The 26,439-nt window shown below is 62.0% G+C and overlaps 33 non-coding genes across 33 annotated transcripts; all 33 read right to left on the bottom strand.

Moving 5' to 3' along the window:
• Window positions 1-694: 694 nt before the first annotated feature.
• LOC149215570 (5S ribosomal RNA) lies at window positions 695-813 on the bottom strand. The gene has a single exon (XR_016251511.1). It is a non-coding gene; the product is annotated as a 5S ribosomal RNA (ribosomal RNA).
• A 487-nt stretch (window positions 814-1,300) lies between these two features.
• On the bottom strand, window positions 1,301-1,419 carry LOC149215569 (5S ribosomal RNA). The gene has a single exon (XR_016251321.1). It is a non-coding gene; the product is annotated as a 5S ribosomal RNA (ribosomal RNA).
• A 487-nt stretch (window positions 1,420-1,906) lies between these two features.
• Window positions 1,907-2,025, bottom strand: LOC149215568 (5S ribosomal RNA). Its single transcript, XR_016251510.1, has one exon. It is a non-coding gene; the product is annotated as a 5S ribosomal RNA (ribosomal RNA).
• Window positions 2,026-2,743: 718 nt separating this feature from the next.
• On the bottom strand, window positions 2,744-2,862 carry LOC149215567 (5S ribosomal RNA). Its single transcript, XR_016251509.1, has one exon. It is a non-coding gene; the product is annotated as a 5S ribosomal RNA (ribosomal RNA).
• Window positions 2,863-3,580: 718 nt separating this feature from the next.
• Window positions 3,581-3,698, bottom strand: LOC149215566 (5S ribosomal RNA). Its single transcript, XR_016251624.1, has one exon. It is a non-coding gene; the product is annotated as a 5S ribosomal RNA (ribosomal RNA).
• A 718-nt stretch (window positions 3,699-4,416) lies between these two features.
• LOC149215565 (5S ribosomal RNA) lies at window positions 4,417-4,535 on the bottom strand. Its single transcript, XR_016251508.1, has one exon. It is a non-coding gene; the product is annotated as a 5S ribosomal RNA (ribosomal RNA).
• Window positions 4,536-5,253: 718 nt separating this feature from the next.
• Window positions 5,254-5,372, bottom strand: LOC149215564 (5S ribosomal RNA). Its single transcript, XR_016251506.1, has one exon. It is a non-coding gene; the product is annotated as a 5S ribosomal RNA (ribosomal RNA).
• Window positions 5,373-5,913: 541 nt separating this feature from the next.
• LOC149215563 (5S ribosomal RNA) lies at window positions 5,914-6,031 on the bottom strand. Its single transcript, XR_016251611.1, has one exon. It is a non-coding gene; the product is annotated as a 5S ribosomal RNA (ribosomal RNA).
• Window positions 6,032-6,749: 718 nt separating this feature from the next.
• On the bottom strand, window positions 6,750-6,868 carry LOC149215562 (5S ribosomal RNA). The gene has a single exon (XR_016251505.1). It is a non-coding gene; the product is annotated as a 5S ribosomal RNA (ribosomal RNA).
• Window positions 6,869-7,586: 718 nt separating this feature from the next.
• LOC149215561 (5S ribosomal RNA) lies at window positions 7,587-7,704 on the bottom strand. Its single transcript, XR_016251623.1, has one exon. It is a non-coding gene; the product is annotated as a 5S ribosomal RNA (ribosomal RNA).
• Window positions 7,705-8,422: 718 nt separating this feature from the next.
• Window positions 8,423-8,540, bottom strand: LOC149215560 (5S ribosomal RNA). The gene has a single exon (XR_016251622.1). It is a non-coding gene; the product is annotated as a 5S ribosomal RNA (ribosomal RNA).
• A 718-nt stretch (window positions 8,541-9,258) lies between these two features.
• On the bottom strand, window positions 9,259-9,376 carry LOC149215559 (5S ribosomal RNA). The gene has a single exon (XR_016251621.1). It is a non-coding gene; the product is annotated as a 5S ribosomal RNA (ribosomal RNA).
• A 718-nt stretch (window positions 9,377-10,094) lies between these two features.
• Window positions 10,095-10,213, bottom strand: LOC149215558 (5S ribosomal RNA). Its single transcript, XR_016251504.1, has one exon. It is a non-coding gene; the product is annotated as a 5S ribosomal RNA (ribosomal RNA).
• A 717-nt stretch (window positions 10,214-10,930) lies between these two features.
• LOC149215557 (5S ribosomal RNA) lies at window positions 10,931-11,048 on the bottom strand. Its single transcript, XR_016251620.1, has one exon. It is a non-coding gene; the product is annotated as a 5S ribosomal RNA (ribosomal RNA).
• A 718-nt stretch (window positions 11,049-11,766) lies between these two features.
• Window positions 11,767-11,885, bottom strand: LOC149215556 (5S ribosomal RNA). The gene has a single exon (XR_016251503.1). It is a non-coding gene; the product is annotated as a 5S ribosomal RNA (ribosomal RNA).
• Window positions 11,886-12,603: 718 nt separating this feature from the next.
• On the bottom strand, window positions 12,604-12,722 carry LOC149215555 (5S ribosomal RNA). The gene has a single exon (XR_016251502.1). It is a non-coding gene; the product is annotated as a 5S ribosomal RNA (ribosomal RNA).
• Window positions 12,723-13,440: 718 nt separating this feature from the next.
• On the bottom strand, window positions 13,441-13,558 carry LOC149215554 (5S ribosomal RNA). The gene has a single exon (XR_016251618.1). It is a non-coding gene; the product is annotated as a 5S ribosomal RNA (ribosomal RNA).
• Window positions 13,559-14,276: 718 nt separating this feature from the next.
• Window positions 14,277-14,394, bottom strand: LOC149215553 (5S ribosomal RNA). The gene has a single exon (XR_016251610.1). It is a non-coding gene; the product is annotated as a 5S ribosomal RNA (ribosomal RNA).
• Window positions 14,395-14,882: 488 nt separating this feature from the next.
• LOC149215552 (5S ribosomal RNA) lies at window positions 14,883-15,001 on the bottom strand. The gene has a single exon (XR_016251319.1). It is a non-coding gene; the product is annotated as a 5S ribosomal RNA (ribosomal RNA).
• A 486-nt stretch (window positions 15,002-15,487) lies between these two features.
• On the bottom strand, window positions 15,488-15,605 carry LOC149215551 (5S ribosomal RNA). Its single transcript, XR_016251617.1, has one exon. It is a non-coding gene; the product is annotated as a 5S ribosomal RNA (ribosomal RNA).
• Window positions 15,606-16,323: 718 nt separating this feature from the next.
• LOC149215550 (5S ribosomal RNA) lies at window positions 16,324-16,442 on the bottom strand. The gene has a single exon (XR_016251501.1). It is a non-coding gene; the product is annotated as a 5S ribosomal RNA (ribosomal RNA).
• A 718-nt stretch (window positions 16,443-17,160) lies between these two features.
• Window positions 17,161-17,279, bottom strand: LOC149215549 (5S ribosomal RNA). The gene has a single exon (XR_016251500.1). It is a non-coding gene; the product is annotated as a 5S ribosomal RNA (ribosomal RNA).
• A 718-nt stretch (window positions 17,280-17,997) lies between these two features.
• LOC149215548 (5S ribosomal RNA) lies at window positions 17,998-18,116 on the bottom strand. Its single transcript, XR_016251499.1, has one exon. It is a non-coding gene; the product is annotated as a 5S ribosomal RNA (ribosomal RNA).
• Window positions 18,117-18,834: 718 nt separating this feature from the next.
• LOC149215547 (5S ribosomal RNA) lies at window positions 18,835-18,953 on the bottom strand. Its single transcript, XR_016251498.1, has one exon. It is a non-coding gene; the product is annotated as a 5S ribosomal RNA (ribosomal RNA).
• Window positions 18,954-19,671: 718 nt separating this feature from the next.
• LOC149215546 (5S ribosomal RNA) lies at window positions 19,672-19,789 on the bottom strand. The gene has a single exon (XR_016251616.1). It is a non-coding gene; the product is annotated as a 5S ribosomal RNA (ribosomal RNA).
• Window positions 19,790-20,507: 718 nt separating this feature from the next.
• On the bottom strand, window positions 20,508-20,626 carry LOC149215545 (5S ribosomal RNA). The gene has a single exon (XR_016251497.1). It is a non-coding gene; the product is annotated as a 5S ribosomal RNA (ribosomal RNA).
• A 718-nt stretch (window positions 20,627-21,344) lies between these two features.
• LOC149215544 (5S ribosomal RNA) lies at window positions 21,345-21,463 on the bottom strand. Its single transcript, XR_016251495.1, has one exon. It is a non-coding gene; the product is annotated as a 5S ribosomal RNA (ribosomal RNA).
• Window positions 21,464-22,179: 716 nt separating this feature from the next.
• LOC149215543 (5S ribosomal RNA) lies at window positions 22,180-22,298 on the bottom strand. The gene has a single exon (XR_016251494.1). It is a non-coding gene; the product is annotated as a 5S ribosomal RNA (ribosomal RNA).
• Window positions 22,299-22,784: 486 nt separating this feature from the next.
• Window positions 22,785-22,903, bottom strand: LOC149215542 (5S ribosomal RNA). Its single transcript, XR_016251318.1, has one exon. It is a non-coding gene; the product is annotated as a 5S ribosomal RNA (ribosomal RNA).
• Window positions 22,904-23,621: 718 nt separating this feature from the next.
• On the bottom strand, window positions 23,622-23,740 carry LOC149215541 (5S ribosomal RNA). The gene has a single exon (XR_016251493.1). It is a non-coding gene; the product is annotated as a 5S ribosomal RNA (ribosomal RNA).
• A 718-nt stretch (window positions 23,741-24,458) lies between these two features.
• On the bottom strand, window positions 24,459-24,577 carry LOC149215540 (5S ribosomal RNA). The gene has a single exon (XR_016251492.1). It is a non-coding gene; the product is annotated as a 5S ribosomal RNA (ribosomal RNA).
• A 718-nt stretch (window positions 24,578-25,295) lies between these two features.
• LOC149215539 (5S ribosomal RNA) lies at window positions 25,296-25,414 on the bottom strand. Its single transcript, XR_016251491.1, has one exon. It is a non-coding gene; the product is annotated as a 5S ribosomal RNA (ribosomal RNA).
• A 718-nt stretch (window positions 25,415-26,132) lies between these two features.
• LOC149215538 (5S ribosomal RNA) lies at window positions 26,133-26,251 on the bottom strand. The gene has a single exon (XR_016251490.1). It is a non-coding gene; the product is annotated as a 5S ribosomal RNA (ribosomal RNA).
• Between the last annotated feature and the right edge of the window lie 188 nt (window positions 26,252-26,439).

Raw genomic sequence — 26,439 nt, 5'->3', positions numbered from 1 at the left:
CTTCAAGGGAGGCCGCCGAGCCACGCGCAGCGCATGGGGCCCATCCGTGGCCCTCGATCCGAAGCGGCTCGGCGCAGGAGCTCGCCCTCTTCCCCGACTTGGCGGCGCCGCCCGCCCCGCGCGGAGCCAGCGAACCAGGGGAAGAACGGAGGGGGTTAACAAAAAGAAGGACGAGAGAGAGCGGGACGAAAAAGGCGTAAGCTCCGCGGCCACCGACGACGCTGCGTGGAGCTCGCGCTGCCTTTCCGTGAACGACCCACGGGTTCCTCCGAAATTCGAGTTCCTACAAGAGTACATATGATTTAAACCTCCTACCCACTCTCCCCGTGTCATCTTCGCTGCGGTGATGCGAACGGTCCTAGATTCATCGCCCGCTGCCGCGATGCGTCGCCTCCGTTGCGCTGTGATCCCGCTCGCGACTTCCGACCGGGACGATAAATCGGTGCCCCCTTCTCGAACTTCCCTTGGAGCAGTCTCGAGCGAGTCGCCGTTTCCCTCAGTTAGGCCCCCCTCCTTAATGCTCCGGCGATCTCTTCGTTCGCGAGATTCCGTTATAAATCGATATATAAGTGGCCCCACGCCGCAAAACAAGATAAACACGCAGCACGCAATCCAATTTACCGTCGAGCACGCGCAGCCGCGGAGTTCCGCACTAGCGCCGATCGCTCCCGCCGAGCCGCGCAAAAAGGGGGGTAGGGTGCAACACTAGGACTTCCCGGGGGGTCACCCATCCCAGTACTACTCTAGCCCAAGCGCGCTTAACTGCGGAGTTCTGATGGGATCCGGTGCATTAACGCTGGTATGATCGCACCCGCAAAGATCTCGCCCCCTCCCCCTCTTCAAGGGAGGCCGCCGAGCCACGCGCAGCGCATGGGGCCCATCCGTGGCCCTCGATCCGAAGCGGCTCGGCGCAGGAGCTCGCCCTCTTCCCCGACTTGGCGGCGCCGCCCGCCCCGCGCGGAGCCAGCGAACCAGGGGAAGAACGGAGGGGGTTAACAAAAAGAAGGACGAGAGAGAGCGGGACGAAAAAGGCGTAAGCTCCGCGGCCACCGACGACGCTGCGTGGAGCTCGCGCTGCCTTTCCGTGAACGACCCACGGGTTCCTCCGAAATTCGAGTTCCTACAAGAGTACATATGATTTAAACCTCCTACCCACTCTCCCCGTGTCATCTTCGCTGCGGTGATGCGAACGGTCCTAGATTCATCGCAGCACGCAATCCAATTTACCGTCGAGCACGCGCAGCCGCGGAGTTCCGCACTAGCGCCGATCGCTCCCGCCGAGCCGCGCAAAAAGGGGGGTAGGGTGCAACACTAGGACTTCCCGGGAGGTCACCCATCCCAGTACTACTCTAGCCCAAGCGCGCTTAACTGCGGAGTTCTGATGGGATCCGGTGCATTAACGCTGGTATGATCGCACCCGCAAAGATCTCGCCCCCTCCCCCTCTTCAAGGGAGGCCGCCGAGCCACGCGCAGCGCATGGGGCCCATCCGTGGCCCTCGATCCGAAGCGGCTCGGCGCAGGAGCTCGCCCTCTTCCCCGACTTGGCGGCGCCGCCCGCCCCGCGCGGAGCCAGCGAAGCAGGGGAAGAACGGAGGGGGTTAACAAAAAGAAGGACGAGAGAGAGCGGGACGAAAAAGGCGTAAGCTCCGCGGCCACCGACGACGCTGCGTGGAGCTCGCGCTGCCTTTCCGTGAACGACCCACGGGTTCCTCCGAAATTCGAGTTCCTACAAGAGTACATATGATTTAAACCTCCTACCCACTCTCCCCGTGTCATCTTCGCTGCGGTGATGCGAACGGTCCTAGATTCATCGCAGCACGCAATCCAATTTACCGTCGAGCACGCGCAGCCGCGGAGTTCCGCACTAGCGCCGATCGCTCCCGCCGAGCCGCGCAAAAAGGGGGGTAGGGTGCAACACTAGGACTTCCCGGGGGGTCACCCATCCCAGTACTACTCTAGCCCAAGCGCGCTTAACTGCGGAGTTCTGATGGGATCCGGTGCATTAACGCTGGTATGATCGCACCCGCAAAGATCTCGCCCCCTCCCCCTCTTCAAGGGAGGCCGCCGAGCCACGCGCAGCGCATGGGGCCCATCCGTGGCCCTCGATCCGAAGCGGCTCGGCGCAGGAGCTCGCCCTCTTCCCCGACTTGGCGGCGCCGCCCGCCCCGCGCGGAGCCAGCGAACCAGGGGAAGAACGGAGGGGGTTAACAAAAAGAAGGACGAGAGAGAGCGGGACGAAAAAGGCGTAAGCTCCGCGGCCACCGACGACGCTGCGTGGAGCTCGCGCTGCCTTTCCGTGAACGACCCACGGGTTCCTCCGAAATTCGAGTTCCTACAAGAGTACATATGATTTAAACCTCCTACCCACTCTCCCCGTGTCATCTTCGCTGCGGTGATGCGAACGGTCCTAGATTCATCGCCCGCTGCCGCGATGCGTCGCCTCCGTTGCGCTGTGATCCCGCTCGCGACTTCCGACCGGGACGATAAATCGGTGCCCCCTTCTCGAACTTCCCTTGGAGCAGTCTCGAGCGAGTCGCCGTTTCCCTCAGTTAGGCCCCCCTCCTTAATGCTCCGGCGATCTCTTCGTTCGCGAGATTCCGTTATAAATCGATATATAAGTGGCCCCACGCCGCAAAACAAGATAAACACGCAGCACGCAATCCAATTTACCGTCGAGCACGCGCAGCCGCGGAGTTCCGCACTAGCGCCGATCGCTCCCGCCGAGCCGCGCAAAAAGGGGGGTAGGGTGCAACACTAGGACTTCCCGGGGGGTCACCCATCCCAGTACTACTCTAGCCCAAGCGCGCTTAACTGCGGAGTTCTGATGGGATCCGGTGCATTAACGCTGGTATGATCGCACCCGCAAAGATCTCGCCCCCTCCCCCTCTTCAAGGGAGGCCGCCGAGCCACGCGCAGCGCATGGGGCCCATCCGTGGCCCTCGATCCGAAGCGGCTCGGCGCAGGAGCTCGCCCTCTTCCCCGACTTGGCGGCGCCGCCCGCCCCGCGCGGAGCCAGCGAACCAGGGGAAGAACGGAGGGGGTTAACAAAAAGAAGGACGAGAGAGAGCGGGACGAAAAAGGCGTAAGCTCCGCGGCCACCGACGACGCTGCGTGGAGCTCGCGCTGCCTTTCCGTGAACGACCCACGGGTTCCTCCGAAATTCGAGTTCCTACAAGAGTACATATGATTTAAACCTCCTACCCACTCTCCCCGTGTCATCTTCGCTGCGGTGATGCGAACGGTCCTAGATTCATCGCCCGCTGCCGCGATGCGTCGCCTCCGTTGCGCTGTGATCCCGCTCGCGACTTCCGACCGGGACGATAAATCGGTGCCCCCTTCTCGAACTTCCCTTGGAGCAGTCTCGAGCGAGTCGCCGTTTCCCTCAGTTAGGCCCCCCTCCTTAATGCTCCGGCGATCTCTTCGTTCGCGAGATTCCGTTATAAATCGATATATAAGTGGCCCCACGCCGCAAAACAAGATAAACACGCAGCACGCAATCCAATTTACCGTCGAGCACGCGCAGCCGCGGAGTTCCGCACTAGCGCCGATCGCTCCCGCCGAGCCGCGCAAAAAGGGGGGTAGGGTGCAACACTAGGACTTCCCGGGGGTCACCCATCCCAGTACTACTCTAGCCCAAGCGCGCTTAACTGCGGAGTTCTGATGGGATCCGGTGCATTAACGCTGGTATGATCGCACCCGCAAAGATCTCGCCCCCTCCCCCTCTTCAAGGGAGGCCGCCGAGCCACGCGCAGCGCATGGGGCCCATCCGTGGCCCTCGATCCGAAGCGGCTCGGCGCAGGAGCTCGCCCTCTTCCCCGACTTGGCGGCGCCGCCCGCCCCGCGCGGAGCCAGCGAACCAGGGGAAGAACGGAGGGGGTTAACAAAAAGAAGGACGAGAGAGAGCGGGACGAAAAAGGCGTAAGCTCCGCGGCCACCGACGACGCTGCGTGGAGCTCGCGCTGCCTTTCCGTGAACGACCCACGGGTTCCTCCGAAATTCGAGTTCCTACAAGAGTACATATGATTTAAACCTCCTACCCACTCTCCCCGTGTCATCTTCGCTGCGGTGATGCGAACGGTCCTAGATTCATCGCCCGCTGCCGCGATGCGTCGCCTCCGTTGCGCTGTGATCCCGCTCGCGACTTCCGACCGGGACGATAAATCGGTGCCCCCTTCTCGAACTTCCCTTGGAGCAGTCTCGAGCGAGTCGCCGTTTCCCTCAGTTAGGCCCCCCTCCTTAATGCTCCGGCGATCTCTTCGTTCGCGAGATTCCGTTATAAATCGATATATAAGTGGCCCCACGCCGCAAAACAAGATAAACACGCAGCACGCAATCCAATTTACCGTCGAGCACGCGCAGCCGCGGAGTTCCGCACTAGCGCCGATCGCTCCCGCCGAGCCGCGCAAAAAGGGGGGTAGGGTGCAACACTAGGACTTCCCGGGGGGTCACCCATCCCAGTACTACTCTAGCCCAAGCGCGCTTAACTGCGGAGTTCTGATGGGATCCGGTGCATTAACGCTGGTATGATCGCACCCGCAAAGATCTCGCCCCCTCCCCCTCTTCAAGGGAGGCCGCCGAGCCACGCGCAGCGCATGGGGCCCATCCGTGGCCCTCGATCCGAAGCGGCTCGGCGCAGGAGCTCGCCCTCTTCCCCGACTTGGCGGCGCCGCCCGCCCCGCGCGGAGCCAGCGAACCAGGGGAAGAACGGAGGGGGTTAACAAAAAGAAGGACGAGAGAGAGCGGGACGAAAAAGGCGTAAGCTCCGCGGCCACCGACGACGCTGCGTGGAGCTCGCGCTGCCTTTCCGTGAACGACCCACGGGTTCCTCCGAAATTCGAGTTCCTACAAGAGTACATATGATTTAAACCTCCTACCCACTCTCCCCGTGTCATCTTCGCTGCGGTGATGCGAACGGTCCTAGATTCATCGCCCGCTGCCGCGATGCGTCGCCTCCGTTGCGCTGTGATCCCGCTCGCGACTTCCGACCGGGACGATAAATCGGTGCCCCCTTCTCGAACTTCCCTTGGAGCAGTCTCGAGCGAGTCGCCGTTTCCCTCAGTTAGGCCCCCCTCCTTAATGCTCCGGCGATCTCTTCGTTCGCGAGATTCCGTTATAAATCGATATATAAGTGGCCCCACGCCGCAAAACAAGATAAACACGCAGCACGCAATCCAATTTACCGTCGAGCACGCGCAGCCGCGGAGTTCCGCACTAGCGCCGATCGCTCCCGCCGAGCCGCGCAAAAAGGGGGGTAGGGTGCAACACTAGGACTTCCCGGGGGGTCACCCATCCCAGTACTACTCTAGCCCAAGCGCGCTTAACTGCGGAGTTCTGATGGGATCCGGTGCATTAACGCTGGTATGATCGCACCCGCAAAGATCTCGCCCCCTCCCCCTCTTCAAGGGAGGCCGCCGAGCCACGCGCAGCGCATGGGGCCCATCCGTGGCCCTCGATCCGAAGCGGCTCGGCGCAGGAGCTCGCCCTCTTCCCCGACTTGGCGGCGCCGCCCGCCCCGCGCGGAGCCAGCGAACCAGGGGAAGAACGGAGGGGGTTAACAAAAAGAAGGACGAGAGAGAGCGGGACGAAAAAGGCGTAAGCTCCGCGGCCACCGACGACGCTGCGTGGAGCTCGCGCTGCCTTTCCGTGAACGACCCACGGGTTCCTCCGAAATTCGAGTTCCTACAAGAGTACATATGATTTAAACCTCCTACCCACTCTCCCCGTGTCATCTTCGCTGCGGTTGCTGGTCCTAGATTGATCGCCCGCTGCGAACGGCCTGTGATTCTCGCGAGCGGGACGATAAATCATTTTCCCCGTCTCGAGCGACGCGCAGTTAGCCGCTGCGAGTTCCGCGTTATAAATCGATATATAGCGCCGATCGCACGCCCGCCGAGAGCCGCGCAAAAAGGGGGTAGGGTGCAACACTAGGACTTCCGGGGGGTCACCCATCCCAGTACTACTCTAGCCCAAGCGCGCTTAACTGCGGAGTTCTGATGGGATCCGGTGCATTAACGCTGGTATGATCGCACCCGCAAAGATCTCGCCCCCTCCCCCTCTTCAAGGGAGGCCGCCGAGCCACGCGCAGCGCATGGGGCCCATCCGTGGCCCTCGATCCGAAGCGGCTCGGCGCAGGAGCTCGCCCTCTTCCCCGACTTGGCGGCGCCGCCCGCCCCGCGCGGAGCCAGCGAACCAGGGGAAGAACGGAGGGGGTTAACAAAAAGAAGGACGAGAGAGAGCGGGACGAAAAAGGCGTAAGCTCCGCGGCCACCGACGACGCTGCGTGGAGCTCGCGCTGCCTTTCCGTGAACGACCCACGGGTTCCTCCGAAATTCGAGTTCCTACAAGAGTACATATGATTTAAACCTCCTACCCACTCTCCCCGTGTCATCTTCGCTGCGGTGATGCGAACGGTCCTAGATTCATCGCCCGCTGCCGCGATGCGTCGCCTCCGTTGCGCTGTGATCCCGCTCGCGACTTCCGACCGGGACGATAAATCGGTGCCCCCTTCTCGAACTTCCCTTGGAGCAGTCTCGAGCGAGTCGCCGTTTCCCTCAGTTAGGCCCCCCTCCTTAATGCTCCGGCGATCTCTTCGTTCGCGAGATTCCGTTATAAATCGATATATAAGTGGCCCCACGCCGCAAAACAAGATAAACACGCAGCACGCAATCCAATTTACCGTCGAGCACGCGCAGCCGCGGAGTTCCGCACTAGCGCCGATCGCTCCCGCCGAGCCGCGCAAAAAGGGGGGTAGGGTGCAACACTAGGACTTCCCGGGGGGTCACCCATCCCAGTACTACTCTAGCCCAAGCGCGCTTAACTGCGGAGTTCTGATGGGATCCGGTGCATTAACGCTGGTATGATCGCACCCGCAAAGATCTCGCCCCCTCCCCCTCTTCAAGGGAGGCCGCCGAGCCACGCGCAGCGCATGGGGCCCATCCGTGGCCCTCGATCCGAAGCGGCTCGGCGCAGGAGCTCGCCCTCTTCCCCGACTTGGCGGCGCCGCCCGCCCCGCGCGGAGCCAGCGAACCAGGGGAAGAACGGAGGGGGTTAACAAAAAGAAGGACGAGAGAGAGCGGGACGAAAAAGGCGTAAGCTCCGCGGCCACCGACGACGCTGCGTGGAGCTCGCGCTGCCTTTCCGTGAACGACCCACGGGTTCCTCCGAAATTCGAGTTCCTACAAGAGTACATATGATTTAAACCTCCTACCCACTCTCCCCGTGTCATCTTCGCTGCGGTGATGCGAACGGTCCTAGATTCATCGCCCGCTGCCGCGATGCGTCGCCTCCGTTGCGCTGTGATCCCGCTCGCGACTTCCGACCGGGACGATAAATCGGTGCCCCCTTCTCGAACTTCCCTTGGAGCAGTCTCGAGCGAGTCGCCGTTTCCCTCAGTTAGGCCCCCCTCCTTAATGCTCCGGCGATCTCTTCGTTCGCGAGATTCCGTTATAAATCGATATATAAGTGGCCCCACGCCGCAAAACAAGATAAACACGCAGCACGCAATCCAATTTACCGTCGAGCACGCGCAGCCGCGGAGTTCCGCACTAGCGCCGATCGCTCCCGCCGAGCCGCGCAAAAAGGGGGGTAGGGTGCAACACTAGGACTTCCCGGGGGTCACCCATCCCAGTACTACTCTAGCCCAAGCGCGCTTAACTGCGGAGTTCTGATGGGATCCGGTGCATTAACGCTGGTATGATCGCACCCGCAAAGATCTCGCCCCCTCCCCCTCTTCAAGGGAGGCCGCCGAGCCACGCGCAGCGCATGGGGCCCATCCGTGGCCCTCGATCCGAAGCGGCTCGGCGCAGGAGCTCGCCCTCTTCCCCGACTTGGCGGCGCCGCCCGCCCCGCGCGGAGCCAGCGAACCAGGGGAAGAACGGAGGGGGTTAACAAAAAGAAGGACGAGAGAGAGCGGGACGAAAAAGGCGTAAGCTCCGCGGCCACCGACGACGCTGCGTGGAGCTCGCGCTGCCTTTCCGTGAACGACCCACGGGTTCCTCCGAAATTCGAGTTCCTACAAGAGTACATATGATTTAAACCTCCTACCCACTCTCCCCGTGTCATCTTCGCTGCGGTGATGCGAACGGTCCTAGATTCATCGCCCGCTGCCGCGATGCGTCGCCTCCGTTGCGCTGTGATCCCGCTCGCGACTTCCGACCGGGACGATAAATCGGTGCCCCCTTCTCGAACTTCCCTTGGAGCAGTCTCGAGCGAGTCGCCGTTTCCCTCAGTTAGGCCCCCCTCCTTAATGCTCCGGCGATCTCTTCGTTCGCGAGATTCCGTTATAAATCGATATATAAGTGGCCCCACGCCGCAAAACAAGATAAACACGCAGCACGCAATCCAATTTACCGTCGAGCACGCGCAGCCGCGGAGTTCCGCACTAGCGCCGATCGCTCCCGCCGAGCCGCGCAAAAAGGGGGGTAGGGTGCAACACTAGGACTTCCCGGGGGTCACCCATCCCAGTACTACTCTAGCCCAAGCGCGCTTAACTGCGGAGTTCTGATGGGATCCGGTGCATTAACGCTGGTATGATCGCACCCGCAAAGATCTCGCCCCCTCCCCCTCTTCAAGGGAGGCCGCCGAGCCACGCGCAGCGCATGGGGCCCATCCGTGGCCCTCGATCCGAAGCGGCTCGGCGCAGGAGCTCGCCCTCTTCCCCGACTTGGCGGCGCCGCCCGCCCCGCGCGGAGCCAGCGAACCAGGGGAAGAACGGAGGGGGTTAACAAAAAGAAGGACGAGAGAGAGCGGGACGAAAAAGGCGTAAGCTCCGCGGCCACCGACGACGCTGCGTGGAGCTCGCGCTGCCTTTCCGTGAACGACCCACGGGTTCCTCCGAAATTCGAGTTCCTACAAGAGTACATATGATTTAAACCTCCTACCCACTCTCCCCGTGTCATCTTCGCTGCGGTGATGCGAACGGTCCTAGATTCATCGCCCGCTGCCGCGATGCGTCGCCTCCGTTGCGCTGTGATCCCGCTCGCGACTTCCGACCGGGACGATAAATCGGTGCCCCCTTCTCGAACTTCCCTTGGAGCAGTCTCGAGCGAGTCGCCGTTTCCCTCAGTTAGGCCCCCCTCCTTAATGCTCCGGCGATCTCTTCGTTCGCGAGATTCCGTTATAAATCGATATATAAGTGGCCCCACGCCGCAAAACAAGATAAACACGCAGCACGCAATCCAATTTACCGTCGAGCACGCGCAGCCGCGGAGTTCCGCACTAGCGCCGATCGCTCCCGCCGAGCCGCGCAAAAAGGGGGGTAGGGTGCAACACTAGGACTTCCCGGGGGTCACCCATCCCAGTACTACTCTAGCCCAAGCGCGCTTAACTGCGGAGTTCTGATGGGATCCGGTGCATTAACGCTGGTATGATCGCACCCGCAAAGATCTCGCCCCCTCCCCCTCTTCAAGGGAGGCCGCCGAGCCACGCGCAGCGCATGGGGCCCATCCGTGGCCCTCGATCCGAAGCGGCTCGGCGCAGGAGCTCGCCCTCTTCCCCGACTTGGCGGCGCCGCCCGCCCCGCGCGGAGCCAGCGAACCAGGGGAAGAACGGAGGGGGTTAACAAAAAGAAGGACGAGAGAGAGCGGGACGAAAAAGGCGTAAGCTCCGCGGCCACCGACGACGCTGCGTGGAGCTCGCGCTGCCTTTCCGTGAACGACCCACGGGTTCCTCCGAAATTCGAGTTCCTACAAGAGTACATATGATTTAAACCTCCTACCCACTCTCCCCGTGTCATCTTCGCTGCGGTGATGCGAACGGTCCTAGATTCATCGCCCGCTGCCGCGATGCGTCGCCTCCGTTGCGCTGTGATCCCGCTCGCGACTTCCGACCGGGACGATAAATCGGTGCCCCCTTCTCGAACTTCCCTTGGAGCAGTCTCGAGCGAGTCGCCGTTTCCCTCAGTTAGGCCCCCCTCCTTAATGCTCCGGCGATCTCTTCGTTCGCGAGATTCCGTTATAAATCGATATATAAGTGGCCCCACGCCGCAAAACAAGATAAACACGCAGCACGCAATCCAATTTACCGTCGAGCACGCGCAGCCGCGGAGTTCCGCACTAGCGCCGATCGCTCCCGCCGAGCCGCGCAAAAAGGGGGGTAGGGTGCAACACTAGGACTTCCCGGGGGGTCACCCATCCCAGTACTACTCTAGCCCAAGCGCGCTTAACTGCGGAGTTCTGATGGGATCCGGTGCATTAACGCTGGTATGATCGCACCCGCAAAGATCTCGCCCCCTCCCCCTCTTCAAGGGAGGCCGCCGAGCCACGCGCAGCGCATGGGGCCCATCCGTGGCCCTCGATCCGAAGCGGCTCGGCGCAGGAGCTCGCCCTCTTCCCCGACTTGGCGGCGCCGCCCGCCCCGCGCGGAGCCAGCGAACCAGGGGAAGAACGGAGGGGGTTAACAAAAAGAAGGACGAGAGAGAGCGGGACGAAAAAGGCGTAAGCTCCGCGGCCACCGACGACGCTGCGTGGAGCTCGCGCTGCCTTTCCGTGAACGACCCACGGGTTCCTCCGAAATTCGAGTTCCTACAAGAGTACATATGATTTAAACCTCCTACCCACTCTCCCCGTGTCATCTTCGCTGCGGTGATGCGAACGGTCCTAGATTCATCGCCCGCTGCCGCGATGCGTCGCCTCCGTTGCGCTGTGATCCCGCTCGCGACTTCCGACCGGGACGATAAATCGGTGCCCCCTTCTCGAACTTCCCTTGGAGCAGTCTCGAGCGAGTCGCCGTTTCCCTCAGTTAGGCCCCCCTCCTTAATGCTCCGGCGATCTCTTCGTTCGCGAGATTCCGTTATAAATCGATATATAAGTGGCCCCACGCCGCAAAACAAGATAAACACGCAGCACGCAATCCAATTTACCGTCGAGCACGCGCAGCCGCGGAGTTCCGCACTAGCGCCGATCGCTCCCGCCGAGCCGCGCAAAAAGGGGGTAGGGTGCAACACTAGGACTTCCCGGGGGTCACCCATCCCAGTACTACTCTAGCCCAAGCGCGCTTAACTGCGGAGTTCTGATGGGATCCGGTGCATTAACGCTGGTATGATCGCACCCGCAAAGATCTCGCCCCCTCCCCCTCTTCAAGGGAGGCCGCCGAGCCACGCGCAGCGCATGGGGCCCATCCGTGGCCCTCGATCCGAAGCGGCTCGGCGCAGGAGCTCGCCCTCTTCCCCGACTTGGCGGCGCCGCCCGCCCCGCGCGGAGCCAGCGAACCAGGGGAAGAACGGAGGGGGTTAACAAAAAGAAGGACGAGAGAGAGCGGGACGAAAAAGGCGTAAGCTCCGCGGCCACCGACGACGCTGCGTGGAGCTCGCGCTGCCTTTCCGTGAACGACCCACGGGTTCCTCCGAAATTCGAGTTCCTACAAGAGTACATATGATTTAAACCTCCTACCCACTCTCCCCGTGTCATCTTCGCTGCGGTGATGCGAACGGTCCTAGATTCATCGCCCGCTGCCGCGATGCGTCGCCTCCGTTGCGCTGTGATCCCGCTCGCGACTTCCGACCGGGACGATAAATCGGTGCCCCCTTCTCGAACTTCCCTTGGAGCAGTCTCGAGCGAGTCGCCGTTTCCCTCAGTTAGGCCCCCCTCCTTAATGCTCCGGCGATCTCTTCGTTCGCGAGATTCCGTTATAAATCGATATATAAGTGGCCCCACGCCGCAAAACAAGATAAACACGCAGCACGCAATCCAATTTACCGTCGAGCACGCGCAGCCGCGGAGTTCCGCACTAGCGCCGATCGCTCCCGCCGAGCCGCGCAAAAAGGGGGGTAGGGTGCAACACTAGGACTTCCCGGGGGGTCACCCATCCCAGTACTACTCTAGCCCAAGCGCGCTTAACTGCGGAGTTCTGATGGGATCCGGTGCATTAACGCTGGTATGATCGCACCCGCAAAGATCTCGCCCCCTCCCCCTCTTCAAGGGAGGCCGCCGAGCCACGCGCAGCGCATGGGGCCCATCCGTGGCCCTCGATCCGAAGCGGCTCGGCGCAGGAGCTCGCCCTCTTCCCCGACTTGGCGGCGCCGCCCGCCCCGCGCGGAGCCAGCGAACCAGGGGAAGAACGGAGGGGGTTAACAAAAAGAAGGACGAGAGAGAGCGGGACGAAAAAGGCGTAAGCTCCGCGGCCACCGACGACGCTGCGTGGAGCTCGCGCTGCCTTTCCGTGAACGACCCACGGGTTCCTCCGAAATTCGAGTTCCTACAAGAGTACATATGATTTAAACCTCCTACCCACTCTCCCCGTGTCATCTTCGCTGCGGTGATGCGAACGGTCCTAGATTCATCGCCCGCTGCCGCGATGCGTCGCCTCCGTTGCGCTGTGATCCCGCTCGCGACTTCCGACCGGGACGATAAATCGGTGCCCCCTTCTCGAACTTCCCTTGGAGCAGTCTCGAGCGAGTCGCCGTTTCCCTCAGTTAGGCCCCCCTCCTTAATGCTCCGGCGATCTCTTCGTTCGCGAGATTCCGTTATAAATCGATATATAAGTGGCCCCACGCCGCAAAACAAGATAAACACGCAGCACGCAATCCAATTTACCGTCGAGCACGCGCAGCCGCGGAGTTCCGCACTAGCGCCGATCGCTCCCGCCGAGCCGCGCAAAAAGGGGGGTAGGGTGCAACACTAGGACTTCCCGGGGGGTCACCCATCCCAGTACTACTCTAGCCCAAGCGCGCTTAACTGCGGAGTTCTGATGGGATCCGGTGCATTAACGCTGGTATGATCGCACCCGCAAAGATCTCGCCCCCTCCCCCTCTTCAAGGGAGGCCGCCGAGCCACGCGCAGCGCATGGGGCCCATCCGTGGCCCTCGATCCGAAGCGGCTCGGCGCAGGAGCTCGCCCTCTTCCCCGACTTGGCGGCGCCGCCCGCCCCGCGCGGAGCCAGCGAACCAGGGGAAGAACGGAGGGGGTTAACAAAAAGAAGGACGAGAGAGAGCGGGACGAAAAAGGCGTAAGCTCCGCGGCCACCGACGACGCTGCGTGGAGCTCGCGCTGCCTTTCCGTGAACGACCCACGGGTTCCTCCGAAATTCGAGTTCCTACAAGAGTACATATGATTTAAACCTCCTACCCACTCTCCCCGTGTCATCTTCGCTGCGGTGATGCGAACGGTCCTAGATTCATCGCCCGCTGCCGCGATGCGTCGCCTCCGTTGCGCTGTGATCCCGCTCGCGACTTCCGACCGGGACGATAAATCGGTGCCCCCTTCTCGAACTTCCCTTGGAGCAGTCTCGAGCGAGTCGCCGTTTCCCTCAGTTAGGCCCCCCTCCTTAATGCTCCGGCGATCTCTTCGTTCGCGAGATTCCGTTATAAATCGATATATAAGTGGCCCCACGCCGCAAAACAAGATAAACACGCAGCACGCAATCCAATTTACCGTCGAGCACGCGCAGCCGCGGAGTTCCGCACTAGCGCCGATCGCTCCCGCCGAGCCGCGCAAAAAGGGGGGTAGGGTGCAACACTAGGACTTCCCGGGGGTCACCCATCCCAGTACTACTCTAGCCCAAGCGCGCTTAACTGCGGAGTTCTGATGGGATCCGGTGCATTAACGCTGGTATGATCGCACCCGCAAAGATCTCGCCCCCTCCCCCTCTTCAAGGGAGGCCGCCGAGCCACGCGCAGCGCATGGGGCCCATCCGTGGCCCTCGATCCGAAGCGGCTCGGCGCAGGAGCTCGCCCTCTTCCCCGACTTGGCGGCGCCGCCCGCCCCGCGCGGAGCCAGCGAACCAGGGGAAGAACGGAGGGGGTTAACAAAAAGAAGGACGAGAGAGAGCGGGACGAAAAAGGCGTAAGCTCCGCGGCCACCGACGACGCTGCGTGGAGCTCGCGCTGCCTTTCCGTGAACGACCCACGGGTTCCTCCGAAATTCGAGTTCCTACAAGAGTACATATGATTTAAACCTCCTACCCACTCTCCCCGTGTCATCTTCGCTGCGGTGATGCGAACGGTCCTAGATTCATCGCCCGCTGCCGCGATGCGTCGCCTCCGTTGCGCTGTGATCCCGCTCGCGACTTCCGACCGGGACGATAAATCGGTGCCCCCTTCTCGAACTTCCCTTGGAGCAGTCTCGAGCGAGTCGCCGTTTCCCTCAGTTAGGCCCCCCTCCTTAATGCTCCGGCGATCTCTTCGTTCGCGAGATTCCGTTATAAATCGATATATAAGTGGCCCCACGCCGCAAAACAAGATAAACACGCAGCACGCAATCCAATTTACCGTCGAGCACGCGCAGCCGCGGAGTTCCGCACTAGCGCCGATCGCTCCCGCCGAGCCGCGCAAAAAGGGGGGTAGGGTGCAACACTAGGACTTCCGGGGGGTCACCCATCCCAGTACTACTCTAGCCCAAGCGCGCTTAACTGCGGAGTTCTGATGGGATCCGGTGCATTAACGCTGGTATGATCGCACCCGCAAAGATCTCGCCCCCTCCCCCTCTTCAAGGGAGGCCGCCGAGCCACGCGCAGCGCATGGGGCCCATCCGTGGCCCTCGATCCGAAGCGGCTCGGCGCAGGAGCTCGCCCTCTTCCCCGACTTGGCGGCGCCGCCCGCCCCGCGCGGAGCCAGCGAACCAGGGGAAGAACGGAGGGGGTTAACAAAAAGAAGGACGAGAGAGAGCGGGACGAAAAAGGCGTAAGCTCCGCGGCCACCGACGACGCTGCGTGGAGCTCGCGCTGCCTTTCCGTGAACGACCCACGGGTTCCTCCGAAATTCGAGTTCCTACAAGAGTACATATGATTTAAACCTCCTACCCACTCTCCCCGTGTCATCTTCGCTGCGGTGATGCGAACGGTCCTAGATTCATCGCAGCACGCAATCCAATTTACCGTCGAGCACGCGCGCAGCGCGGAGTTCCGCACTAGCGCCGATCGCTCCCGCCGAGCCGCGCAAAAAGGGGGGTAGGGTGCAACACTAGGACTTCCCGGGAGGTCACCCATCCCAGTACTACTCTAGCCCAAGCGCGCTTAACTGCGGAGTTCTGATGGGATCCGGTGCATTAACGCTGGTATGATCGCACCCGCAAAGATCTCGCCCCCTCCCCCTCTTCAAGGGAGGCCGCCGAGCCACGCGCAGCGCATGGGGCCCATCCGTGGCCCTCGATCCGAAGCGGCTCGGCGCAGGAGCTCGCCCTCTTCCCCGACTTGGCGGCGCCGCCCGCCCCGCGCGGAGCCAGCGAACCAGGGGAAGAACGGAGGGGGTTAACAAAAAGAAGGACGAGAGAGAGCGGGACGAAAAAGGCGTAAGCTCCGCGGCCACCGACGACGCTGCGTGGAGCTCGCGCTGCCTTTCCGTGAACGACCCACGGGTTCCTCCGAAATTCGAGTTCCTACAAGAGTACATATGATTTAAACCTCCTACCCACTCTCCCCGTGTCATCTTCGCTGCGGTGATGCGAACGGTCCTAGATTCACTCAGCACGCAATCCAATTTACCGTCGAGCACGCGCAGCCGCGGAGTTCCGCACTAGCGCCGATCGCTCCCCGCCGAGCCGCGCAAAAAGGGGGTAGGGTGCAACACTAGGACTTCCCGGGGGTCACCCATCCCAGTACTACTCTAGCCCAAGCGCGCTTAACTGCGGAGTTCTGATGGGATCCGGTGCATTAACGCTGGTATGATCGCACCCGCAAAGATCTCGCCCCCTCCCCCTCTTCAAGGGAGGCCGCCGAGCCACGCGCAGCGCATGGGGCCCATCCGTGGCCCTCGATCCGAAGCGGCTCGGCGCAGGAGCTCGCCCTCTTCCCCGACTTGGCGGCGCCGCCCGCCCCGCGCGGAGCCAGCGAACCAGGGGAAGAACGGAGGGGGTTAACAAAAAGAAGGACGAGAGAGAGCGGGACGAAAAAGGCGTAAGCTCCGCGGCCACCGACGACGCTGCGTGGAGCTCGCGCTGCCTTTCCGTGAACGACCCACGGGTTCCTCCGAAATTCGAGTTCCTACAAGAGTACATATGATTTAAACCTCCTACCCACTCTCCCCGTGTCATCTTCGCTGCGGTGATGCGAACGGTCCTAGATTCATCGCCCGCTGCCGCGATGCGTCGCCTCCGTTGCGCTGTGATCCCGCTCGCGACTTCCGACCGGGACGATAAATCGGTGCCCCCTTCTCGAACTTCCCTTGGAGCAGTCTCGAGCGAGTCGCCGTTTCCCTCAGTTAGGCCCCCCTCCTTAATGCTCCGGCGATCTCTTCGTTCGCGAGATTCCGTTATAAATCGATATATAAGTGGCCCCACGCCGCAAAACAAGATAAACACGCAGCACGCAATCCAATTTACCGTCGAGCACGCGCAGCCGCGGAGTTCCGCACTAGCGCCGATCGCTCCCGCCGAGCCGCGCAAAAAGGGGGGTAGGGTGCAACACTAGGACTTCCCGGGGGGTCACCCATCCCAGTACTACTCTAGCCCAAGCGCGCTTAACTGCGGAGTTCTGATGGGATCCGGTGCATTAACGCTGGTATGATCGCACCCGCAAAGATCTCGCCCCCTCCCCCTCTTCAAGGGAGGCCGCCGAGCCACGCGCAGCGCATGGGGCCCATCCGTGGCCCTCGATCCGAAGCGGCTCGGCGCAGGAGCTCGCCCTCTTCCCCGACTTGGCGGCGCCGCCCGCCCCGCGCGGAGCCAGCGAACCAGGGGAAGAACGGAGGGGGTTAACAAAAAGAAGGACGAGAGAGAGCGGGACGAAAAAGGCGTAAGCTCCGCGGCCACCGACGACGCTGCGTGGAGCTCGCGCTGCCTTTCCGTGAACGACCCACGGGTTCCTCCGAAATTCGAGTTCCTACAAGAGTACATATGATTTAAACCTCCTACCCACTCTCCCCGTGTCATCTTCGCTGCGGTGATGCGAACGGTCCTAGATTCATCGCCCGCTGCCGCGATGCGTCGCCTCCGTTGCGCTGTGATCCCGCTCGCGACTTCCGACCGGGACGATAAATCGGTGCCCCCTTCTCGAACTTCCCTTGGAGCAGTCTCGAGCGAGTCGCCGTTTCCCTCAGTTAGGCCCCCCTCCTTAATGCTCCGGCGATCTCTTCGTTCGCGAGATTCCGTTATAAATCGATATATAAGTGGCCCCACGCCGCAAAACAAGATAAACACGCAGCACGCAATCCAATTTACCGTCGAGCACGCGCAGCCGCGGAGTTCCGCACTAGCGCCGATCGCTCCCGCCGAGCCGCGCAAAAAGGGGGGTAGGGTGCAACACTAGGACTTCCCGGGGGGTCACCCATCCCAGTACTACTCTAGCCCAAGCGCGCTTAACTGCGGAGTTCTGATGGGATCCGGTGCATTAACGCTGGTATGATCGCACCCGCAAAGATCTCGCCCCCTCCCCCTCTTCAAGGGAGGCCGCCGAGCCACGCGCAGCGCATGGGGCCCATCCGTGGCCCTCGATCCGAAGCGGCTCGGCGCAGGAGCTCGCCCTCTTCCCCGACTTGGCGGCGCCGCCCGCCCCGCGCGGAGCCAGCGAACCAGGGGAAGAACGGAGGGGGTTAACAAAAAGAAGGACGAGAGAGAGCGGGACGAAAAAGGCGTAAGCTCCGCGGCCACCGACGACGCTGCGTGGAGCTCGCGCTGCCTTTCCGTGAACGACCCACGGGTTCCTCCGAAATTCGAGTTCCTACAAGAGTACATATGATTTAAACCTCCTACCCACTCTCCCCGTGTCATCTTCGCTGCGGTGATGCGAACGGTCCTAGATTCATCGCCCGCTGCCGCGATGCGTCGCCTCCGTTGCGCTGTGATCCCGCTCGCGACTTCCGACCGGGACGATAAATCGGTGCCCCCTTCTCGAACTTCCCTTGGAGCAGTCTCGAGCGAGTCGCCGTTTCCCTCAGTTAGGCCCCCCTCCTTAATGCTCCGGCGATCTCTTCGTTCGCGAGATTCCGTTATAAATCGATATATAAGTGGCCCCACGCCGCAAAACAAGATAAACACGCAGCACGCAATCCAATTTACCGTCGAGCACGCGCAGCCGCGGAGTTCCGCACTAGCGCCGATCGCTCCCGCCGAGCCGCGCAAAAAGGGGGGTAGGGTGCAACACTAGGACTTCCCGGGGGGTCACCCATCCCAGTACTACTCTAGCCCAAGCGCGCTTAACTGCGGAGTTCTGATGGGATCCGGTGCATTAACGCTGGTATGATCGCACCCGCAAAGATCTCGCCCCCTCCCCCTCTTCAAGGGAGGCCGCCGAGCCACGCGCAGCGCATGGGGCCCATCCGTGGCCCTCGATCCGAAGCGGCTCGGCGCAGGAGCTCGCCCTCTTCCCCGACTTGGCGGCGCCGCCCGCCCCGCGCGGAGCCAGCGAACCAGGGGAAGAACGGAGGGGGTTAACAAAAAGAAGGACGAGAGAGAGCGGGACGAAAAAGGCGTAAGCTCCGCGGCCACCGACGACGCTGCGTGGAGCTCGCGCTGCCTTTCCGTGAACGACCCACGGGTTCCTCCGAAATTCGAGTTCCTACAAGAGTACATATGATTTAAACCTCCTACCCACTCTCCCCGTGTCATCTTCGCTGCGGTGATGCGAACGGTCCTAGATTCATCGCCCGCTGCCGCGATGCGTCGCCTCCGTTGCGCTGTGATCCCGCTCGCGACTTCCGACCGGGACGATAAATCGGTGCCCCCTTCTCGAACTTCCCTTGGAGCAGTCTCGAGCGAGTCGCCGTTTCCCTCAGTTAGGCCCCCCTCCTTAATGCTCCGGCGATCTCTTCGTTCGCGAGATTCCGTTATAAATCGATATATAAGTGGCCCCACGCCGCAAAACAAGATAAACACGCAGCACGCAATCCAATTTACCGTCGAGCACGCGCAGCCGCGGAGTTCCGCACTAGCGCCGATCGCTCCCGCCGAGCCGCGCAAAAAGGGGGGTAGGGTGCAACACTAGGACTTCCCGGGGGGTCACCCATCCCAGTACTACTCTAGCCCAAGCGCGCTTAACTGCGGAGTTCTGATGGGATCCGGTGCATTAACGCTGGTATGATCGCACCCGCAAAGATCTCGCCCCCTCCCCCTCTTCAAGGGAGGCCGCCGAGCCACGCGCAGCGCATGGGGCCCATCCGTGGCCCTCGATCCGAAGCGGCTCGGCGCAGGAGCTCGCCCTCTTCCCCGACTTGGCGGCGCCGCCCGCCCCGCGCGGAGCCAGCGAACCAGGGGAAGAACGGAGGGGGTTAACAAAAAGAAGGACGAGAGAGAGCGGGACGAAAAAGGCGTAAGCTCCGCGGCCACCGACGACGCTGCGTGGAGCTCGCGCTGCCTTTCCGTGAACGACCCACGGGTTCCTCCGAAATTCGAGTTCCTACAAGAGTACATATGATTTAAACCTCCTACCCACTCTCCCCGTGTCATCTTCGCTGCGGTGATGCGAACGGTCCTAGATTCATCGCCCGCTGCCGCGATGCGTCGCCTCCGTTGCGCTGTGATCCCGCTCGCGACTTCCGACCGGGACGATAAATCGGTGCCCCCTTCTCGAACTTCCCTTGGAGCAGTCTCGAGCGAGTCGCCGTTTCCCTCAGTTAGGCCCCCCTCCTTAATGCTCCGGCGATCTCTTCGTTCGCGAGATTCCGTTATAAATCGATATATAAGTGGCCCCACGCCGCAAAACAAGATAAACACGCAGCACGCAATCCAATTTACCGTCGAGCACGCGCAGCCGCGGAGTTCCGCACTAGCGCCGATCGCTCCCGCCGAGCCGCGCAAAAAGGGGGGTAGGGTGCAACACTAGGACTTCCCGGGGGTCACCCATCCCAGTACTACTCTAGCCCAAGCGCGCTTAACTGCGGAGTTCTGATGGGATCCGGTGCATTAACGCTGGTATGATCGCACCCGCAAAGATCTCGCCCCCTCCCCCTCTTCAAGGGAGGCCGCCGAGCCACGCGCAGCGCATGGGGCCCATCCGTGGCCCTCGATCCGAAGCGGCTCGGCGCAGGAGCTCGCCCTCTTCCCCGACTTGGCGGCGCCGCCCGCCCCGCGCGGAGCCAGCGAACCAGGGGAAGAACGGAGGGGGTTAACAAAAAGAAGGACGAGAGAGAGCGGGACGAAAAAGGCGTAAGCTCCGCGGCCACCGACGACGCTGCGTGGAGCTCGCGCTGCCTTTCCGTGAACGACCCACGGGTTCCTCCGAAATTCGAGTTCCTACAAGAGTACATATGATTTAAACCTCCTACCCACTCTCCCCGTGTCATCTTCGCTGCGGTGATGCGAACGGTCCTAGATTCATCGCCCGCTGCCGCGATGCGTCGCCTCCGTTGCGCTGTGATCCCGCTCGCGACTTCCGACCGGGACGATAAATCGGTGCCCCCTTCTCGAACTTCCCTTGGAGCAGTCTCGAGCGAGTCGCCGTTTCCCTCAGTTAGGCCCCCCTCCTTAATGCTCCGGCGATCTCTTCGTTCGCGAGATTCCGTTATAAATCGATATATAAGTGGCCCCACGCCGCAAAACAAGATAAACACGCAGCACGCAATCCAATTTACCGTCGAGCACGCGCAGCCGCGGAGTTCCGCACTAGCGCCGATCGCTCCCGCCGAGCCGCGCAAAAAGGGGGGTAGGGTGCAACACTAGGACTTCCCGGGGGGTCACCCATCCCAGTACTACTCTAGCCCAAGCGCGCTTAACTGCGGAGTTCTGATGGGATCCGGTGCATTAACGCTGGTATGATCGCACCCGCAAAGATCTCGCCCCCTCCCCCTCTTCAAGGGAGGCCGCCGAGCCACGCGCAGCGCATGGGGCCCATCCGTGGCCCTCGATCCGAAGCGGCTCGGCGCAGGAGCTCGCCCTCTTCCCCGACTTGGCGGCGCCGCCCGCCCCGCGCGGAGCCAGCGAACCAGGGGAAGAACGGAGGGGGTTAACAAAAAGAAGGACGAGAGAGAGCGGGACGAAAAAGGCGTAAGCTCCGCGGCCACCGACGACGCTGCGTGGAGCTCGCGCTGCCTTTCCGTGAACGACCCACGGGTTCCTCCGAAATTCGAGTTCCTACAAGAGTACATATGATTTAAACCTCCTACCCACTCTCCCCGTGTCATCTTCGCTGCGGTGATGCGAACGGTCCTAGATTCATCGCCCGCTGCCGCGATGCGTCGCCTCCGTTGCGCTGTGATCCCGCTCGCGACTTCCGACCGGGACGATAAATCGGTGCCCCCTTCTCGAACTTCCCTTGGAGCAGTCTCGAGCGAGTCGCCGTTTCCCTCAGTTAGGCCCCCCTCCTTAATGCTCCGGCGATCTCTTCGTTCGCGAGATTCCGTTATAAATCGATATATAAGTGGCCCCACGCCGCAAAACAAGATAAACACGCAGCACGCAATCCAATTTACCGTCGAGCACGCGCAGCCGCGGAGTTCCGCACTAGCGCCGATCGCTCCCGCCGAGCCGCGCAAAAAGGGGGGTAGGGTGCAACACTAGGACTTCCCGGGGGGTCACCCATCCCAGTACTACTCTAGCCCAAGCGCGCTTAACTGCGGAGTTCTGATGGGATCCGGTGCATTAACGCTGGTATGATCGCACCCGCAAAGATCTCGCCCCCTCCCCCTCTTCAAGGGAGGCCGCCGAGCCACGCGCAGCGCATGGGGCCCATCCGTGGCCCTCGATCCGAAGCGGCTCGGCGCAGGAGCTCGCCCTCTTCCCCGACTTGGCGGCGCCGCCCGCCCCGCGCGGAGCCAGCGAACCAGGGGAAGAACGGAGGGGGTTAACAAAAAGAAGGACGAGAGAGAGCGGGACGAAAAAGGCGTAAGCTCCGCGGCCACCGACGACGCTGCGTGGAGCTCGCGCTGCCTTTCCGTGAACGACCCACGGGTTCCTCCGAAATTCGAGTTCCTACAAGAGTACATATGATTTAAACCTCCTACCCACTCTCCCCGTGTCATCTTCGCTGCGGTGATGCGAACGGTCCTAGATTCATCGCCCGCTGCCGCGATGCGTCGCCTCCGTTGCGCTGTGATCCCGCTCGCGACTTCCGACCGGGACGATAAATCGGTGCCCCCCTCGAACTTCCCTTGGAGCAGTCTCGAGCGAGTCGCCGTTTCCCTCAGTTAGGCCCCCCTCCTTAATGCTCCGGCGATCTCTTCGTTCGCGAGATTCCGTTATAAATCGATATATAAGTGGCCCCACGCCGCAAAACAAGATAAACACGCAGCACGCAATCCAATTTACCGTCGAGCACGCGCAGCCGCGGAGTTCCGCACTAGCGCCGATCGCTCCCGCCGAGCCGCGCAAAAAGGGGGGTAGGGTGCAACACTAGGACTTCCCGGGGGGTCACCCATCCCAGTACTACTCTAGCCCAAGCGCGCTTAACTGCGGAGTTCTGATGGGATCCGGTGCATTAACGCTGGTATGATCGCACCCGCAAAGATCTCGCCCCCTCCCCCTCTTCAAGGGAGGCCGCCGAGCCACGCGCAGCGCATGGGGCCCATCCGTGGCCCTCGATCCGAAGCGGCTCGGCGCAGGAGCTCGCCCTCTTCCCCGACTTGGCGGCGCCGCCCGCCCCGCGCGGAGCCAGCGAACCAGGGGAAGAACGGAGGGGGTTAACAAAAAGAAGGACGAGAGAGAGCGGGACGAAAAAGGCGTAAGCTCCGCGGCCACCGACGACGCTGCGTGGAGCTCGCGCTGCCTTTCCGTGAACGACCCACGGGTTCCTCCGAAATTCGAGTTCCTACAAGAGTACATATGATTTAAACCTCCTACCCACTCTCCCCGTGTCATCTTCGCTGCGGTGATGCGAACGGTCCTAGATTCATCGCAGCACGCAATCCAATTTACCGTCGAGCACGCGCAGCCGCGGAGTTCCGCCTAGCGCCGATCGCTCCCGCCGAGCCGCGCAAAAAGGGGGGTAGGGTGCAACACTAGGACTTCCCGGGAGGTCACCCATCCCAGTACTACTCTAGCCCAAGCGCGCTTAACTGCGGAGTTCTGATGGGATCCGGTGCATTAACGCTGGTATGATCGCACCCGCAAAGATCTCGCCCCCTCCCCCTCTTCAAGGGAGGCCGCCGAGCCACGCGCAGCGCATGGGGCCCATCCGTGGCCCTCGATCCGAAGCGGCTCGGCGCAGGAGCTCGCCCTCTTCCCCGACTTGGCGGCGCCGCCCGCCCCGCGCGGAGCCAGCGAAGCAGGGGAAGAACGGAGGGGGTTAACAAAAAGAAGGACGAGAGAGAGCGGGACGAAAAAGGCGTAAGCTCCGCGGCCACCGACGACGCTGCGTGGAGCTCGCGCTGCCTTTCCGTGAACGACCCACGGGTTCCTCCGAAATTCGAGTTCCTACAAGAGTACATATGATTTAAACCTCCTACCCACTCTCCCCGTGTCATCTTCGCTGCGGTGATGCGAACGGTCCTAGATTCATCGCCCGCTGCCGCGATGCGTCGCCTCCGTTGCGCTGTGATCCCGCTCGCGACTTCCGACCGGGACGATAAATCGGTGCCCCCTTCTCGAACTTCCCTTGGAGCAGTCTCGAGCGAGTCGCCGTTTCCCTCAGTTAGGCCCCCCTCCTTAATGCTCCGGCGATCTCTTCGTTCGCGAGATTCCGTTATAAATCGATATATAAGTGGCCCCACGCCGCAAAACAAGATAAACACGCAGCACGCAATCCAATTTACCGTCGAGCACGCGCAGCCGCGGAGTTCCGCACTAGCGCCGATCGCTCCCGCCGAGCCGCGCAAAAAGGGGGGTAGGGTGCAACACTAGGACTTCCCGGGGGGTCACCCATCCCAGTACTACTCTAGCCCAAGCGCGCTTAACTGCGGAGTTCTGATGGGATCCGGTGCATTAACGCTGGTATGATCGCACCCGCAAAGATCTCGCCCCCTCCCCCTCTTCAAGGGAGGCCGCCGAGCCACGCGCAGCGCATGGGGCCCATCCGTGGCCCTCGATCCGAAGCGGCTCGGCGCAGGAGCTCGCCCTCTTCCCCGACTTGGCGGCGCCGCCCGCCCCGCGCGGAGCCAGCGAACCAGGGGAAGAACGGAGGGGGTTAACAAAAAGAAGGACGAGAGAGAGCGGGACGAAAAAGGCGTAAGCTCCGCGGCCACCGACGACGCTGCGTGGAGCTCGCGCTGCCTTTCCGTGAACGACCCACGGGTTCCTCCGAAATTCGAGTTCCTACAAGAGTACATATGATTTAAACCTCCTACCCACTCTCCCCGTGTCATCTTCGCTGCGGTGATGCGAACGGTCCTAGATTCATCGCCCGCTGCCGCGATGCGTCGCCTCCGTTGCGCTGTGATCCCGCTCGCGACTTCCGACCGGGACGATAAATCGGTGCCCCCTTCTCGAACTTCCCTTGGAGCAGTCTCGAGCGAGTCGCCGTTTCCCTCAGTTAGGCCCCCCTCCTTAATGCTCCGGCGATCTCTTCGTTCGCGAGATTCCGTTATAAATCGATATATAAGTGGCCCCACGCCGCAAAACAAGATAAACACGCAGCACGCAATCCAATTTACCGTCGAGCACGCGCAGCCGCGGAGTTCCGCACTAGCGCCGATCGCTCCCGCCGAGCCGCGCAAAAAGGGGGGTAGGGTGCAACACTAGGACTTCCCGGGGGGTCACCCATCCCAGTACTACTCTAGCCCAAGCGCGCTTAACTGCGGAGTTCTGATGGGATCCGGTGCATTAACGCTGGTATGATCGCACCCGCAAAGATCTCGCCCCCTCCCCCTCTTCAAGGGAGGCCGCCGAGCCACGCGCAGCGCATGGGGCCCATCCGTGGCCCTCGATCCGAAGCGGCTCGGCGCAGGAGCTCGCCCTCTTCCCCGACTTGGCGGCGCCGCCCGCCCCGCGCGGAGCCAGCGAACCAGGGGAAGAACGGAGGGGGTTAACAAAAAGAAGGACGAGAGAGAGCGGGACGAAAAAGGCGTAAGCTCCGCGGCCACCGACGACGCTGCGTGGAGCTCGCGCTGCCTTTCCGTGAACGACCCACGGGTTCCTCCGAAATTCGAGTTCCTACAAGAGTACATATGATTTAAACCTCCTACCCACTCTCCCCGTGTCATCTTCGCTGCGGTGATGCGAACGGTCCTAGATTCATCGCCCGCTGCCGCGATGCGTCGCCTCCGTTGCGCTGTGATCCCGCTCGCGACTTCCGACCGGGACGATAAATCGGTGCCCCCTTCTCGAACTTCCCTTGGAGCAGTCTCGAGCGAGTCGCCGTTTCCCTCAGTTAGGCCCCCCTCCTTAATGCTCCGGCGATCTCTTCGTTCGCGAGATTCCGTTATAAATCGATATATAAGTGGCCCCACGCCGCAAAACAAGATAAACACGCAGCACGCAATCCAATTTACCGTCGAGCACGCGCAGCCGCGGAGTTCCGCACTAGCGCCGATCGCTCCCGCCGAGCCGCGCAAAAAGGGGGGTAGGGTGCAACACTAGGACTTCCCGGGGGGTCACCCATCCCAGTACTACTCTAGCCCAAGCGCGCTTAACTGCGGAGTTCTGATGGGATCCGGTGCATTAACGCTGGTATGATCGCACCCGCAAAGATCTCGCCCCCTCCCCCTCTTCAAGGGAGGCCGCCGAGCCACGCGCAGCGCATGGGGCCCATCCGTGGCCCTCGATCCGAAGCGGCTCGGCGCAGGAGCTCGCCCTCTTCCCCGACTTGGCGGCGCCGCCCGCCCCGCGCGGAGCCAGCGAACCAGGGGAAGAACGGAGGGGGTTAACAAAAAGAAGGACGAGAGAGAGCGGGACGAAAAAGGCGTAAGCTCCGCGGCCACCGACGACGCTGCGTGGAGCTCGCGCTGCCTTTCCGTGAACGACCCACGGGTTCCTCCGAAATTCGAGTTCCTACAAGAGTACATATGATTTAAACCTCCTACCCACTCTCCCCGTGTCATCTTCGCTGCGGTGATGCGAACGGTCCTAGATTCATCGCCCGCTGCCGCGATGCGTCGCCTCCGTTGCGCTGTGATCCCGCTCGCGACTTCCGACCGGGACGATAAATCGGTGCCCCCTTCTCGAACTTCCCTTGGAGCAGTCTCGAGCGAGTCGCCGTTTCCCTCAGTTAGGCCCCCCTCCTTAATGCTCCGGCGATCTCTTCGTTCGCGAGATTCCGTTATAAATCGATATATAAGTGGCCCCACGCCGCAAAACAAGATAAACACGCAGCACGCAATCCAATTTACCGTCGAGCACGCGCAGCCGCGGAGTTCCGCACTAGCGCCGATCGCTCCCGCCGAGCCGCGCAAAAAGGGGGGTAGGGTGCAACACTAGGACTTCCCGGGGGGTCACCCATCCCAGTACTACTCTAGCCCAAGCGCGCTTAACTGCGGAGTTCTGATGGGATCCGGTGCATTAACGCTGGTATGATCGCACCCGCAAAGATCTCGCCCCCTCCCCCTCTTCAAGGGAGGCCGCCGAGCCACGCGCAGCGCATGGGGCCCATCCGTGGCCCTCGATCCGAAGCGGCTCGGCGCAGGAGCTCGCCCTCTTCCCCGACTTGGCGGCGCCGCCCGCCCCGCGCGGAGCCAGCGAACCAGGGGAAGAACGGAGGGGGTTAACAAAA

This window comes from Pinus tabuliformis, chromosome 1_1 (genome assembly GCF_031772625.1).
Source record: "Pinus tabuliformis cultivar Carrire ecotype Pingquan chromosome 1_1, CPIR1, whole genome shotgun sequence".
Taxonomy (NCBI): Eukaryota; Viridiplantae; Streptophyta; class Pinopsida; order Pinales; family Pinaceae; genus Pinus; species Pinus tabuliformis.
This window is presented reverse-complemented; position numbering and strand designations above follow the sequence as displayed.